The sequence below is a fragment of the Protopterus annectens genome, chromosome 9.part0, assembly GCF_019279795.1.
Source record: "Protopterus annectens isolate FY-2018-M chromosome 9.part0, PAN1.0, whole genome shotgun sequence".
Classification (NCBI taxonomy): Eukaryota; Metazoa; Chordata; order Ceratodontiformes; family Protopteridae; genus Protopterus; species Protopterus annectens.
This window is the reverse complement of record NC_056743.1, coordinates 1003514480-1003526613: the sequence shown is the minus strand read 5'-3', so window position 1 is coordinate 1003526613 and position 12134 is coordinate 1003514480. Positions and strand designations below refer to the sequence as shown.

Here is a 12134-nt window from a genome sequence, read left to right as displayed (position 1 = left end):
GGGCTCAACCCTGGGCCTTTTGTCTGGAGGAGGTTGAGAGCCCCTAATTAAGGAGATGAGATCCTCTGCTAAGCTTAGAATCTGTGAACCAGTAGAGGGTCCCTGAGGGATAACCTTGGGAGGCAAAGCTTTTGAGAATTTAGCAGCTTTAGCCCTGGAGAATGCCTTAATGGACATGGATGCAGGAGGCCTGGCTGCACCACGTGCTGGTGTAGATTTGTCTAAAGGGATGGTGTCGGAAGGTTCCAGGACACCAGTTTCTGTTGGAAATTCAATAACAGACTCAACCGGGGCCTCCGGGACCGAGGTAGTCGGTTGAGCGGTTTTGGTAATTGGATGTACCAAGGACTTGGTTTCAGCCGAGACAGAGACACTCGCGGTAGGCCTGGCCGTGGTTTCAGCCGAAACCACGGCCCGCGTGTGTCGGTCCTTGTCCTTCCGTTTCTTAACTAAATGAGAAGTCGGAGTCTCCGACGGCATCTTATACGAAAAACTAGCCCCAAAAAATTCCTCTGCAAACTCCGCCCGACGTCTAAGAGTGCGTCGGTTGAAGGAAGCACAGGCTGAACAGGCCGAGACGTCGTGGTCTGGGCCTAGGCAGGGGAGGCAGTAAGAGTGGAAATCCTTATGAAGTATTTGTTTCCCACAAGTTAAACAATTATTGACTTTATCTGACATCGGCTGAGGCAAGAAAGAGTCCCCAATGGGGTACTTCGCTTTTTGAAGTCTTCGGTAGCTGAATTACAGGAGCTGGCCGACCGGCACTTGCGAACTGCTTCTGCTTCGGGCACCACGCGGCAAGAAAGACTGGGGAAGATGGCGTCGGCTGATGCTTTTATACCCCAGGCGCTCTGACGTCGGGGAAAGTGCGACATCAGCCAACGCCGGACCCAGACTTTGGAATCCGGCCGACCGAAGGGCTGCCTGAGGCAGGACAACCCATATGTGATGACTGCAGATGCATCCTTGAAGGACATCTGGCAGTTTAAGGCCCTAATTGTCAAAGTTGCAGACATATAAACCTTCTTTCCCCATCTATCCAGTGCCCTGGAATCTCTATCAGAGGGGGTAGGATTTTTGGCTGTAGAGGCCTTTACACCTTTGGGACCCTGTGAGGTAGTCTTATGATCAGCAGCAGGATTTTTGAATAGAAATTTGTGGGAGTCAGGAACCCTGTAACTTCTGTCTGGCTTACTAGGAGCCGGAGGTAGGGAATCAAGAGCCATGCTTGATTCCGAAAACACATCAACAATGTCTAACTTAGGAGGTATAGCCAAAGGCCTATGCTGAGGAAGAAGGAGGAAATCCCTAAGCCTCGTTTTTGATTCAGAGAAATCCTGATTCTTCCAATGAAAATGTTCCCTTAAAGTATGCAAGGTTTCTCCAAAAGAATAATCCTCAGGAGGAGATGCAGATGGGATGGATTCTTCTGCATATGAATCCTCATAGGGTGGAATAGAAAATTCCTAATCAGAAGAAATGGAAACCTGATCTGAAGATTCATAATCAGTGTCTTGCCTAGGCCTCTTAGCATGGGGGGGTTGGGAACCCCTGATCAAGGTAAGTCCTCAGCCATTTTGATCATCTGTTTTTTAGGCATAGGGGCCTGAGCATGTGGCTCATGCGTCGGTTTTTCAGACTTAGAAGACGTTTTTGATCTTGTTTTTGAAGCTGGTGTCGGTTTTATATAAAAATGTTGAGGCCTGAAAACACCATCAGAAGCCGGTGCCTGCTCAGAGGCTCTGGACCCATCCAAGGGAGAGACATCCACGGGTTCAATACTCGGAGAAGCTCACTGCATATCAGACTCTGCATGGATCTCGGTAGAGGCCTGCGACTCAAAAGTAGTGGGTATCGGGCTGAGAAAGCGCTTCACTGAGTACCGGCAACTGGTTCAGGAGAAGCTTCGTCGTGGATTTTGGACCTCGATGGTCTGTCTCTGTCTTTTTCTTTGCGTTTTTTGTGAACTCCGGTAGTCGGATTGCTAACCGACGACATTTCAGGGTAATTAAATCTGGATCCAAAATATTTTGAAGCAAAAATATACCGATGCTTAATAGAGCGTTGGTTAAATCTAGCACGAAACCGACAGCAAGGCATGTTATGATCTGGGCCCTAGGCAAGGAATACAGTACAAATGAAAATCCTTATGAGGTATTTACTTCCCACAAGTAATGCAATTATTAACTTTTACTGACATCGGTAAGGAGGAAGAAAAAGTTTCCCCAACAGGGTACTTCGCTTTGGTTGAAGACTTCGGTTCTGAAACTCGAATGCAAAAATTTCAGGAGTCAGCTGACTAGCACTTGTAAACTGCTTCTGCTTCGGGCACCGCACGGCAAGAAAGACTGAATAAAATGGCATCGGCTGCATGGTTTATACCCCTGATGACCTGACGTCATGGAAGAGGAGACAGCAACCGATGCAGGACCCAAGACTTTGTTATTCAGGCCAACTGAGGGCAACCTGCCAGCAGATTACCCAAATGTAATGACTGCAACAGTGAAACACAAAGAACATGTTCTGTTACTGACAGATTCAGAGACGACTTGTAAGGCATCAAAATGGTCCACTAGAATGTTGGACCGTCCCGGAATGCGCGTTACAATGAGAAAGTGACCGGTGGAGATCACCCATTCCCACACTCTCATGGCCTCATGACAAAGGGGGTTAGATCTGGTCCCTCCCTGTTTGTTGATATACCAGACTACTGACGTGTTGTCTGATTCAATGGCAATCATTCCCAAAGGAAGAAAGGCATGAAGGGCCTGCAATGCTAGAAGGACCACCCTTATCTCTAAGATACTGATATGCAAGCTGGTCTCAGTGGGGGAACCACAGGCCTTGGACTGTCCTGCCTGAACAATGAGCCCCCCCACCCGAGTTGGGAGGCATCCGTGGTCACTGTGGCTTGGGCTGGGACTGGAACAAAGGGTTGTCCCTCCAAAATGTCTGGAGAGCTCATCCACCATATGAGGGACGACTGACACACTTGACTTATGTGGATAGGATAGGTTAGTGGTAATTCCAACAGGAACCACTGAACCGCTGAAGAATCTGCATGTGTAGCTGAGCATACGGAAGAAGAGTTATGGTCGCCACCATTGAGCTTAGGACCCTCAACACTGATTCCGCTGTCAGGAGGTGAGAACGGTAAATCAGGGAAACATGCATCCTGAGGTTTTGAACTACCTGTACAGGCTCTAGTAGAGATATGGATGTGTTGATTGTGATATCCAAACTCAGGGTAAGAGTCAGAAAGTAATCCCTGGTTTGGGAAAGTAGACACCTGGTGGGAGCAGTGAGAAGCCAATCGTCCAGGTACGGACAGACTGAATCCCCTGAAGCCTCAGATAAGCCGCTGCAACCGCCATCACTTTGGTAAACACCCTGGGGGCTGTGGTGAGACCAAAGGGGAGGGCTCAAAATTCATAACGATTGGCCCCTACCAGAAGCGGAGGAACCTCCTGGAGCTTCTGTGCATTTTTGTGTGATGGTAAGCATCCTGGAGATCTAATGAGCACATCCAGTCGCTCTCTTGCAGGTACTGTACTGGACTGTAGTGTGACTATCCGGAACTTCTCTTTGGCAACTGACAGGTTTAGGGTACAGAGGTCCAGAATGGGGCTTAACTCCCCCATTTTCTTTGGCACCAAAAAGAACCTGGAGTAGAAGCCCGATCCGGACTGATCTGGGGGGACTGTTTCCACAGCTCGCTTTCCTAGCAGCTTGGAAATTTCCTGTGCTGCTGCCTTCCTTTGCATGGGTGGAACATCGGGGAGGTGTATGGGAGATAGGAGGAACCAACGAAGGGGACAGAATATCCTCTGGATATGATCTGAAGCACCCAGCGATCTGTTATGGACTCCCATGTCACTGGGTGCAAGGACAATAGTCCCCCGACTGCCTCCGGAGTAGAGCAGCCGGGCAACCCCTCAGGGTTGCTGCCCAGGTCTGTCTGAGAATGGTTCTCGAGACCGAAAGTTTCGCAGACCCCCTCGGCCTCTAGGCCGGTGTCCATTCTGTGCCCCTCTGCCTCTAGGGGAAGAAGAGCCCCGAGTGTCCCGGGAATACTGAGACTTCCCACATCTTTTGCCCTCTCTGGTTCTGGGAAAAGTACCTTTGAGGGTTAGAGAAGCAGATCCTAATGGCAGACAGTGTCTTCCCGCCCTTCTTACTCTGTACTAGTGTCTCCTTGACAGTATTACCAAAAAGAATCGTGCCATCATAAGGGGCATTGGCAAAGGACGCCTTAAAGGGTTTGGTAAATTGGCACAGCCTGAGCCAGGCGTTACACCTCGAATTCGCTGGACCCAGACGCTCTTTCCATAGCATGGGAGAGGAGTCGCATGGACGTATTTGATACCACTTTCTGAGTGGCCATTTTCACAGAGAACGAAGCCTTGTCCTCCTGCAACATGCACTCTGATGGAGACTCCTCCAGCTCCTTCACTAGGTCGCATTGGAGTCTCGTGACATGGGCTAAGTAATTCAGCGCCTTGATCGAAAAGGTAGCTGAAGCATACACCCTCTTCCCTAGGCGGTCCATCATCCATAACTCTCAGTCAGGAGAGTGGACCGAGGAACTTTCCTGAGAGAGTTCCCTCTTTGTGGCTGCTGCCACCACCACAGCGTCCACTGTGGAGCCCTTATTCCAGGAAGGCCTGTCAATGGGGGGACTTAAAACCTTAACGGGGCGCTTGGGGATCGGCTCCACGGTATCTGGTTCCTTCCACACCCACAAGGTGATCAAATCCACTAAAGGATCTGTTGGAGGGGACACCAAGGAAGTGGACAGGCCCGTGCCGAAAGCCTCCAGAAACACAGATTCATCAGAGGAGGGCTTGGGGGCAGACCAACCTCCCCGCTAGCGCAGTATCTCCATGATGTCTCCAAAGGAAACATTGCTGGGAGGTAATCTTGGGGAGCCCTCTCCATCATCTAAATCTGTGTCCTCTGTCAGGGACTCAGGGGAGTCCAAGTGCCTCCTCTTGCACGTATGCTTGCGAGGCACATTTCCAATGGGGCTCTTCGGGGAGAGCTCGCAAACCATCTGTTCCTCTGGGAGAACCGTTTGGGGCTTTTCGGGCATGGGCTATCCCTCTGGTAAGACAATGGGGACCGTAGACAGAGCAAAGGGGGTCTGGGCAGAGTCCGAGGGGGCGGTCAGGGGTCTTGATCCGATGGAGAGGACTCTTACTACCACATCGAACACCGAAGGACAGCAGACCTCCTGGGAATCTAATAAGAAGGCCGGTCTCCCCGGATCTGACGCAAAAATCCCGGGGACCCAGGTAGATAGTAATCTCTCCTTTGACAATCATGTTGCCAAAGTAGTTAGGAAATCCTTCTATGTGGCCCATCTAATTACTGAAGGGTTCGCATCTAGAAATAAAGAGGTTATAGTGCCCCTATACTCGTCACTCATTAGACCCATCATAGAGTACAATGCCCCATTTGGGATGTACCTCACAAGACATTTCCAACAGCTGGAAAGACCATAAAAGTACCTCACCAAGAGGATTACTGGTCTCAAACATATGTCCTATGCAGCCCGCCTGAAAAAATACAGTCTGTACTCAGTGGCACATCGCTTACTCAGAGGTGATCTCTGCCTGACTTACAAAGCCATGTCCAATTCAGAATTGATGGGCATGCTCCACCTAAAGAAATCCAAGTCACTGCGAGCCACGCACTCTAGTGAGCTAAACCTCGCCACAACAATAAATAGAACACGCTGGAGGGATAGATTCCTGTCACACACACTCCCCATGCTTTGGAACAAAATTCCAAATGACATCAGGCAGAAACCCTCACTAACACCCTTCAAGAGATACCTTGACAAGTGGATGGGTAACAGAAAATACACCCCTGGGATCACTTCATTGGCTCTACTTGACAGAGGATCAGTTAATTAATCAATGGGGCGGCGAAAGCCGACACACTCTGGCTAAGCTTATAAATGCCCTCGGGCAGAGAGCCTAGTACCTACCTATGAACATAAAAATTGGAGCCGGACCCGAAGTGGACGGAGCTCCGAGGGAGGGAACCTGGCCCAACAACATTGGAGCCGATGGAAAAGGTTCCACTCCCTCAGATCTGACATCCAGGCTCTGGCTCAGAGAGCGGCTCGGATCCAAACTGATCGAATCCGAGATGCTCCAGGCAGTTGTTGGCTTAGAGGAAACAAGGACTGTCGGCACCGACCCCCTAACCAAGGCTAACCTCGGATCCGAGAACTCCGAAGCCGAAGGTCGGAATGGGGGAGGAGAAATGGGTTGAAAAAAAGGAAGCGAGCTCTTCCCTCCACAGGGAGGGGGGCTGGCAAGACCCCCATCTGGATCTGTGTACAGATAAAGCGCCTCATCATCTAATCCAGATCCATGCCCGATGAGGAGCAGGTCGACCGTAACAAGGCCACGGACTCCAACCTGGCGGGTCGGGGAACTGTGGCCCGGGAGACTGGACGTGCCTCCTCTGGCTCCTGGGAGAAAATTGAACACCAGAGCTGAGGGGAGTCACGGATGTGTGCAGACGTGCTCAGGGAAGCGAGGTCCGGGGACCTCTTCCTCTTTTCCTACGTCTTCGACTCTCTTCTCCCATTCTGTACCTCTACTCTGCTCCACTACCACAGGCTTAGATGTAGGAGTTTGAGTCCCAGCCTGGGAGGGAGGGGAGGCCAGTAGAAGAGAAGCGGGAGAGGCAGTCACTGCACCCGCTGTGACTGAAGCCGAAAACGAGGAAGGAGGATCAGTAGCAGGCAGAAGACCTTTGAGGGATAACTTGGCCTTTCTATCCTTTAACGCTCGGACATTGAACCCCACACAAATGCAGCAATCCACATTAAGGCTGGCCACACCAAAGCACAACACACACAGGGTGTGGCCATCCGCTGGGGAGAGCTTACAGCCACACTCTGTGCAGCACTTAAAGATAAACTTTTCAGTCATTCTACAAGGAAAAGAAAGAAGCCTTAAAAAAGAAAAGCAAAAAACTTTCTTTCTTTATTCTACAGACACAAACCCTCTCACCACACTAGAGAGAGAGACAACACTAAATGGGGGGGGGGGGCACCACAGACAAACTACTTTATCTAAACACACCTACACTCGACGCCAAAGCGATGGGAGGGGAGAAAGGGTACCTACAATAACCTAAATCGGCTACAAGAAATGGAATTTTTTAAACTTACAGTAAGAATTCACCCACTGTTAGTTGGAGCTCTGAAGACGCAATGTATTACAAATCGTGGCAAATGAGATCAGGGAATGGAAGGCAGTGGAGGTGTATTATGGGTAAGGGGAGAAGTCTGGAGCTTGGATCTGATGCTAGTAATATTTGCCAGCTTCGATCCGATACAGATCCGTATTCCCACAGGTTGAAGTCCAAATGAAGTAAACTACTTCAGATCAAAAATTTCAAGCTCTTTACCACTTTCTTCCCTCCTAATTTCCAAACTTCCACAGGAATTATACATCTGTTCCTGGAGACTTTCTTGAAGACTGACTATATATATATATCACTGTTTTTATCTCATCACCTCCTGTCTTAACCTTTAGATGTTGAGCCATGTCTACACCTAACCATGGCATAATTAAGTCTTCTATAAATATTTTCATTTGTAGGCTTTCTTAATTTCTACATTTTTGCTTTATATAAATGTACACAAAATTTCCAGAATCTCTCAAAGTTTCTATAGTATCTCTGGTTATTTTTCTTGTTATACATTCCCTAAGTTGACAGCAACTCTTTCAACATTCTACTGCATACGTCATTGTGTTAAAACTTTTTGTGCTCTGGAGTTAATCAAAAAATAATTGCTTAACTGCAATCTTAAACTTGTGCATGTAATTCAGATACTCCTTAGTTGTGTCTTTAGCACTCTGCATCCATTCCTCCTCTTGTTCTGTGAGATTTCCCTTATTTTGCAATACTTGACCTTTCTCAGGTACTCTCAGTAATTTCTACTACTTCTTAACCATCTCTCTTACTTTTATTTCATGATTATTAAACTCCTATGTCTTTTGCTACTAGTGACTGATGATATTTTCTCCATATTTATCTGTATCTTCACTTGTTGACTCTGGTACAATAATACTGATCTCTGTTTATACCAACCTGACTGGATTCTGCTTTAATGTATATTTTCTGTATATATTGCTGTAATCAAACAAACTACATTCTTGCTTTTACATACATATTCTGTATATGTTACTATATTTACTATCTGTAACACTGTTTCTGCTTCTGTACTAATTAAATGTTTATATTTTTTTCTGTATTGCATTGGAGCTTTTCTCTGCGGGCCTCCATTGAAAATGGGCTCTTTTAGGCCCAGTGGACTTATCCCGGTAAACAAATGCAATAAATAAATACATTTCTACCGTATTTTAAACTCCATTTTCATTTTATCCCAGTCACTAGCTATATCTTCTGAAGATACTGCTATGTTCCTTACCTCAAAACAGTTTCCACTACCCATTCCTGTAATTCCTCTCTTTTTAACAGGTAGGTAGGAAAGTACCAGTGTCTTATTTTTCTTCATTACCCTGCATTTTTTTATCTTAGCTTTTATTGGTGCTTGATCAGACATGATTACTGGATGTGTCTTGAAGCTTTCAATTAAATGCACATGTTCCTGTGAATATATAATTTCTATCTAATCTAGCCCAGTTATTGTATCTTGGGGAATTAAGTAAATTCTGTCAGAGTTCCAACTACTGAATTCACATCTTCCTTACAAATTAATGCCCTTTTAGCCTGCCAATATACCAAAACAGTTGTTCCCATAATAGGTGTCCAGGCAGTTCCTAAAATATCTAAACAAGTGCTTGCTTTAATATAACAGCCAATTAGTACACTTCTCATTCCTACACAATCTTCTACATAGGTTGACTGATGATTCTCCACTGCTTTTTGATAACCCCAAATATTCCCACAGGTAGATGTCTCTAAATGCCCTATATACCCACATAAGGTCTCCTCTTAGATATCTACATGAGACACTGTATAAGTTCAGATATTTTAGCATTTCAAAACAACTTAAATTTTCACACCCATGGATGCCTTTGGTATACTTCCACTGCACTTGTTCCAGTTTACTCATGCTTGTTTTCTTATAAGATTTCCATACTGTTATTCCATATTCAAGTTTGGGTCTAATGAAACTAACAATGACTTCTTCATTTCTGATTTCCTACACTTTATAAATCTTTTTATACAACCTATAGTTCTTTAATGATCATTAACTGGTTGATGATATTAAAAGAAAAAAAAACCTCAAAGCTGGATATACCCAGGTCCTTAAATGAATCTACAATTTCAATGTGTGCTGTATTAAATATTCATATTTCAATTTATGTCTCCCATATCTCATATGCTAAGTTTTTGATTTATCAGCATATTACTCTCCTGTGCCCAAATGGCTAATTTAGTCATGTTCTTTTACAGATATATTCCATCTGTAACACAAGTTATCAGTTTATCCGATTACAAGTCATCTGCATACAGACTACTGAACACCTCAGATGAAAGATAGATCTGAAATATGCAATCTAAATAAGTATGGACCTAGGACACGGCCCTGTGGGACATCCTGACTGTAACCAAGAATTTCACCTGTCCAACTGCTGCATACTTGCCATGTCCTATTTGTAAGACATGCAGGTATCCATCTTATAAAGATTACATCAATACCTTGTGCTCTAATTTACTGATAAGTGTTTCGTGTATGACATTGTCAAATGCTGAAGTTAAATCTATATTAATTACATCACACAACAATGTTTCATTCATAACTACGTTGTTACAGAACATTATGTTACAGGTGGTGATAGAGCTATTTTCAACATATGTATACTGATATATGGTTTCAAGTCCCAACCTTTGTAATTCTGACAATAATTTATCCAATATTACCTTCTCCATTATTTTTCCACAAAATGAAAGAATACTTGAGTCTGTATGACTGTGGGTTTGTCCTACTCTCCTTTCCCTTAAAGACATGTTTAATAAGTGCAATGTAATGTCTTTACTCCTTCCACATCTTGTGTATAAAATAATTTCCTTTTATGCTCAATATCTTTATATAAATTTCCTTTGCACTTTTCTTGACCTTGTTGCACACTAAGCTTAGCTTGTTCATATTGTTTATTTCAGTCTTCAAAGTTGTAGTTCGACCGCTTTTCCATTTCTAATATTGTTTGCCTCTCACCTTAACCAAGTGTCAGAAAAATATGTATTAGTGTGTGTATAAGTAATATGCTTAGTGCATTTAGAGCTTGAAAAGGGTTAACACATTTATTCTATTTCATACTGCATAAATCTGTACAAACTGCAGATGCTTTCTCACCTTGTATTGTTAGCTAAAATATTGCTTGTGCCTTGGAAATTTACTGAGAAGCAGATGATTTCTGCTTATGTTAGGAAAATAATGAATAGAACAACACTACTTGTATGAAGCCTAGACAAGAAGTTCCGTTTGTGCTGTGAGAAAATACATAGCTGTAGAAGCTATAGATAATTTGGACAATGCCTGTTTGAAAATATGAACTGCAATCAGCATTTGCTTGTATCTGAATTGGAAGAGTACCTTGAAATGTAACACTGAACAATGGAAGCTTGTAAACAAATTAGAGCCCACCAAGGCCAGGTTGTTTTTCTCAAAAGTTTTTCACAAATCTAGTCATGTCAGCAGAAAATCTGAGTAAGATCTGCTGTAGAACAATACTGAAAGTTGTGTTTGATTACGTCAGCCATAGAAGGCCATGTCTTGTAAAATAGTATAAGAATGAGCATACTTCATGTTAGTAGTTAGACAAATCCTTGTATTTGCATGTTTTTGGCTCCTTGCGGCAAGTAAATAAATATACATTAACTGAACCTTACGTGTAAAGTTTTTTCCTTTGACAGATTGGTCCTTCAGACCGGAAACCCTCACTTCGCCTCGGACCAGACAGGCCAGGTGGCTTGAAACCGTACGGGGAAGAAACAACATCGGTTCTTCTTAGTTGAAAAGCCCTCCGACTGAATTGTCATACAAAAGAGGCCTGCCACTTGCTGATCTGCGACTGAAGGACGGGTTTACTCGAACCAGGTGATCAATCACGAAGGCTCAGGTAAAGTGAATCTACTTTTTTTTGTTTTAGATCAGGGACTAGATTTGTATTTATTTTGTTAAGACATTGTTTATACAAGTCAGGGACAAAAGATTACTGTCTTGTCATAGATCAGGGAAAGAGAGCAGGTAGGCAGTCATTCTGAAGAGACTATAACAAAATCCGTGGTACCACGTTAAAAATAAGGAGTTACGTAACGATTAAAAGGGTAGAACAAAATGGGGAATAATTGTACAAAAAGATCCCAAAATCCACCGTTAACCGAAGACTCGAAATACATGCAGTCACAACGTGCTGATAATATTAAATACTACTCAAAATGGGTTAATAAGTATGAATTTGATGGTAAATTAGAAAAATCCTTGCTTGTCAAACAGCTTAAAACTGATTCTAGAGGTCGGGTAAAAAAGCAACATCAATTAGGAATTCCTCAGGCACACAGGTGGACTGAGGAAGTAAACCGAAGGGAACAAAAAGAGTAATAATTCAAAAGCAATGTTTTTAGATAAGGAGGCCAATAACTTAGTAATAACATCAGCCCCTCTGCCTCCCTTACCAGAATATGAGGCAAGTGAACAAGTTAGTCCACCCCTGCGATATCCTGCTGTCACTGTAAATAGAGAGACTACAAAAGCAAAACCGTTAATTAGAGATCCCGTCGAGACCAGGTCTCAAACACGGGCAGGAAACTCAAAAGGGGACATTGAGTTATATCAAATGAGTAGAATTTCAAGATTTATGAGTGAAGAAAAAATATGCCCACTTACAGAACTGCCTAATCCTCAGGCAGGGCAAGAAGGTCAGGACCCAACTATTCTAGTGTATAGACCCTGGACTCCGGAAGACATCCGGAAAGCCACTGACGGAATTCCCCATCCAAAAGTTAAATTTAGAAAGTTCTTAGAAGATTTGCAAGGAATGAGGCTAAGTTATAATTTAAACGGAGAAGAGGTAGAAAAAGTAGTAAGACAAATTGTGGGACCAGATTGGCACATGATTAGTGGTGACTGGAATCCC

At 44.4% G+C, this 12134-nt stretch overlaps 1 protein-coding gene across 1 annotated transcript in view; it reads right to left on the bottom strand.

Moving 5' to 3' along the window:
* KMT2D (lysine methyltransferase 2D) overlaps positions 1-12134 on the bottom strand; it is a 3358270-nt gene that overhangs the window by 1202355 nt on the left and 2143781 nt on the right. The gene's annotated exons all lie outside the window — the stretch shown is intronic.